We start from the raw sequence: 5280 nt of genomic DNA on the forward strand, positions 1-5280 counted from the left end.
TAAATGTATTGCCACGGCTATAAAATCGGCGGCGAGTGATATCGGAGCTGGTCCTGCCTGGATGTATGTTACAATTATTTCGCACCGTACGTTGCCAACCATGCTCATGGGACTACACCTGCAACACTTTCTCAGCACACTCTATTACAAACGTCAAAGTTGCTTACCCTATCCCGCCATGGTAAAGCAAGAGGTACTGGGAATGCATATTGTGGTCAAGGACATGATATATATTATATGGGCTTAACATATACAGAATGTAATACATACAGTACATACACATAAATGTTTAACAGCTCCATAACATTACCATACATCGAATAGAAGGTAAACCAAAGCTTACAAAAGCGTCTCTCCGATCGCCTAAGCACAGGACGGGGGAGACGGGAGGGGTTATGTGCAGAATGCTACCACAAAGCACAGGACACAGCAGCAGACTATAACCAAAGGGTTGCCAGTTGTTCGGCTTTGACCTGGACACGGCACGGGAATTGGCATTGTGTTCGTGTGGCAGCACGAATAGACTGGTACTGAGATCTGGTATCGGGTATGGCTGCGTTGTTGACCGTCAATGCAGGAGACTTTGCACAGGTTTGAGAATAGACCCCGGATACCTGGTGCCTCGTGCCCGCTTAGAAATGCGTGCGGGTTTCTGCGCAGCCCTCCGGCAGAACCGTCGCTTAAATAACGCGCCCCGGGCCGTCCGTCACGCTGCTGCCACCGCTGCCGACCGCCGCTCGGAAGGTGTCCAGAGTTCTGGGACCCGACGCTCACCGAATTGCCCCACGTCGCTCGTTAGCGACCAAAACAAAGAGTCCTGACGTGTTGGGGCCCCCCTCTTTTGCACGAGGGCCCCACACATTTTTTTGGCCGCTGGCTCCAAGCCGGAATGCGTACGGAGCAAAATCCCCGCTTTGCTGCTGCCGCCACTTGAGCGCGGGGATGATGACACGACACACGACTACCCCCCCGCTCCCCTTCCGTGGCAGCACGCCCATCGCCGGCGCAGCGAACGCCCGTCGCGCAATTTATGGTTTAGCGAGCTGGCCTCCACGAACCTCGCCAACGTACATCTGGAGATCGGCGTTCTTCACTAATTTTCAGAGGGAGAGGGCCCACTTTCGCCGATAAGACATCAGCGTTGAGAGGCTCCCACACCGCTCGCAAGGGGTGTGTTCACATGTTGTGTAGTCGGGGGGGGGCACTAAAGGCCACCAGGGGCCGCCAGTGGCCCGCGGGCCTTGCACGGAGGAACACACCGAGCTAGAAAGTAAAGGTGCAGCACTGCAACCGCTTGAGGCTCCGGAAAAGCCTCTCTCCCTCGAGCTAAATTTGGCCTCCTCTTCCGTGCCGGCCAGACGTTCTTGAAGAGGCGAGTGTGTGCCCACACTGTGTGGACTGAGGCGGCGGTGGGGATTTTAAGAAACTTGCTCCACCGTTTCAAAATTGACGCGCCTCGAAATGCAATCAAACCGGCGACCTCTGAATTGCAAGTGTCGGGTGTGCTGAACGTTACACCACGGCAACATCCCCTTGGAAATGTATCGTCTATTTTTCTCCCCGTATTCATCATCATTAACCAAGCCCAGCAAAGTCGTGTTTTACGATCGCGGGCACCCGTCTCGCCTCTCCTTAGCTCCTCACCGTCGGGAAGGGGCAGCTTGACTGGCCACAAGTGATCAAACATCCCAAAGCAGGAGGACCCTCGTGAAAAGCCGTCGAGACTCGGCGAGGATTCGTTGGAAAACGAAAGGGAATTCAACTCTTCCCCGTGAAATCCCACGGTTCACTCCCTCCTCAGCTCACCTCCCTGCAGCTCATCATCTCTACGATACAGAAAAACGTGAAAATCGGCGCTTAATTTCAGCCGGAACAGTCTGCGAGAATTATTTTGGCACGCCACATCCTCATAATTTTTATCATCACGTTGATATAATTATACAAATGTAGGGTACAATAGCTTATTATTGAGAGGCATACCTCGTATGCTAGTGGTGGTGCCTTAGGGCGAAAATCCATACTCCAGGCCAACCTAGCTTCGTTCTGGAAAACACCCAAGAAATTAAGCCCCAATTACAATATTACCACCTTGTGCATTTTCCCATAATCTGACATCATGTTATTAAAGTCCCCAAAATAAATCATCAATGACACAAAGTCCGGGTCTGCCGATTGAATATTTCTAACATCCACATTTCAATTTCGTTGTTCCCCTTAGGAAATGTTACATCGCCATCTCACCATCATCAGCCATGGTCAACCTACTGCTGGACGATCACAAAGCGCCACGGTGGTGAGATGTTAACTACCTCGCCTGGTATACAGGAGGTTGTGGGTTCGATCCCGTGGTCCCATGCATTTTCTTCGGGTCCTCCAGTTTTTCCCTCCACATTTAAAATATGCCTTTACAGTATATGGCTGCTATAAATTTCCACATGATAAGCCACCTCACTGGGCTATTATTTGTGGCGTGCACGCATCGGACAAAAGCATTGCTTTTCAAAATTCCTCGCAAATAACCGCGCAATAGAATTACGCAAATCGACGTAACCAACAAATTGGCTTGCAGCGTTTGCCCGTACGGATTTGTCCCCCCTCCCATTCGGATTTAAGCGAGGCCAACGACCGCGTGGCATGCAGATGCCGATTTGGGGGGGGGGGGGGGGGGAATGTAAAGGAGGTGGATGGCAAGGTACGGGGCACCAGAGGTCAAATGGCCAAGCGACGGACGGCATCCGTTGCCTTAAAACGCACGGAGGCGTCATCCACACCGGGGACGCTCGTGCGGCCTGTCAGAAATCGGGCCGCATGGGAATCGCCGCCACGCGCGTCGCTCGATGTGGGACGAGAGTGGATGTCTCCGGCCCAGCGAGCGTTCGGCTGGGTTCCGAGCCTCAGGGACTTACAATCGCTTGCTTGTGTGTTTGGACCTCTCCGCAACTGATTCAACAAACTGTGGCTTTGCCAAGTGAGATGCATCCTTTGTCGAATTTTATTTTGTTACTGCCATTATTTGTTTTCCCACACATCATCCTTTTGTTTTGTTCAAGTTTCCGATCCTTTATTAGATCTAGCTGTGTAACTTCCCCTGCAATGTTACGCCATTGCCGAGTAGCTTTGGGCAGGGCAGCTGTGAAAAAAAAGATCCCCGTAGCTCATCGGGGTCTTCCGAGCTTAATATTAAATGTATCCACGTCTGTGCAACCAGTTGCGAGCAGTAGCACAACCGGTTGCTCACAGTAGAGACGGACTCGACCCCCTCCAAGTGTCGATCTGCTCAGCGATTTGTCGTGACGCATTTCCTCACCGTGCAACGCATTCGCGAATCGTGATTGGCCGGTTACAGCGCCACACACGCCCGTTCATTTCCTCGCTGCGCAACTACTCGCGCAGACACGGACAAAAGCGGTTGCGGGGGGGGGGGGCGATTGCGTTGCACAAACCGAGCGCTGAGGTGCGGACCCGGCTGAGGAAAGTTTCGGCCAAAATCGGGAATCTTCGCAGAGCCAGAGCCGACCAATCAGAAACCATCAACGCGGGGTGGGTAAATCCAAGCTGCGAACAAGCCTTCCGATCAGGTGTCTGGAACAAACAAAAAATGGACCCCAAACAGCCTTTGCACGTCGTACTGCTCGGTAGCTGCGTTACCGTCGAAACAAAAAATACAAAAGTACCTCTTGAGTGACGAATGAAATGCTGCGAACGTGCGCTGAAGACACGGGGCCGGGTTTTAACTGCCCGCGTAGGTAACTCCGCCTCTTCACAAGGTGGGGTATACAAGGAGCTTATTTCCAGAAATGAAAGTTTCAACTTGATAGAAAAATAGCACTGGATGAGCATGTCGAGGTGTGTGTGCGTGCACGTGTCCATGTTTACGAGCTAAAGGGGTTTCGATTACAGCCACAGCAGTCCGGAATGCCGTTCCGGGAAATCTTTCAGCAGAGCACGTCCATCGTGCCGTAGTATACACCCTAAACCTGTTCATAGGATTATAGGACTATAGGGTACAATAAGAGATTACTTGTACAGGTAGGAACAACAGTTCTACACTGCCCACCAGGGATTATTTGTCTGTCTGTCTGTCGTGCATAGCCACGCCCTCGATTTGTATTTCAGAGCGTTTCGGGCGGGCTCAGCACCACGTGACGCGCCGCCCCACGCAGCTTGCGCCGCGTGACACGGATCGCACGAATGCGCTGTCCAACCAAGTTCCTACCTGCCCACTCCGAAGGAACGTGTTGGCTAAGTGTACCATGTACAGGTTTCCCTTGCTCGATGCGGGTTCCGTTTGTGTGATTTTGCACTGTACATGCGGCCAACCTATTTCTACCCAAAATTCGTTATACGTGGTTTGAATTTAAGCATACGCGACTATACGGTCGGACGTATCGCCGCAGGAAAGCAGTCCCCTCGTGCGGTTTCGCTTCCTGTGCCCTTTTTTTTGGAATGCATCTGCTACCGCACAAAGCAAGGGAAACCTGTAACTCTAGCGGTAGTGACTAACACCGACTGTTCCGACTCCAAGCCAGCCTACCAATGCTGTAGAACTTAATCGGTGAAAAGAAATTAAAGCCACCGACTGGCCACGAATCCGAACACCTGTGTTGGAGTTTGCAAGCAATATGTCAATGATTCTGTCCTCAAAACAAAATTACACCGGATAAGACCCCGTGTTTTAGGGGCAATGTACAAAGTCATATGAAACTGCGAAGCATATAACCACGTGTGCAATACTAGTTAGCATACGTGTTATGCGCTCGCCCCTGCCCCCCAGCCTCCCACCATAGCCCCCCAAATTGTAATGCGTTGGTGCTGCCAATCCTAGCGAGCGCGCGTATGTGTGCGTCTGTATGTGTGTGTACTGGTGTGGGGAGCGGTGGTGTAGCGGTTAGCGCACTGCGCTACAAACCCGACGACCCAAGTTCGATTCCCACTCACGGTCGACACCAGTGACGATTATCTGAACCGGCCCTGGGCCTCCCCTAGGTCGACCCAGCCTCAAATGAGTACCTGGTGCGGTGTGAAAACATCACTAGGGAGACCAAGGCGGTTGGGCGTGGTGCTGGCCACCCACCCCCTCGTGCGCCGTGTCGGCCTTCATAGATGCTCGCTAACACCACTGGTCCTCCTAACAGTCTGTCAGGGCGGTATGGGGGCATTTTTGTCTTTGTGCATGCTCGCCAAAGTATGTATGCATAAGGGTTTGGGTACGTGGCCTGCATAGGTGCTCGCTCACAGCATTTGGCCCAACAGTCTACACTGTACGGGTGGGGCGGAGGA

Source organism: Lampetra planeri, chromosome 22, assembly GCF_965212315.1.
Source record: "Lampetra planeri chromosome 22, kcLamPlan1.2.h2, whole genome shotgun sequence".
Taxonomy (NCBI): Eukaryota; Metazoa; Chordata; class Hyperoartia; order Petromyzontiformes; family Petromyzontidae; genus Lampetra; species Lampetra planeri.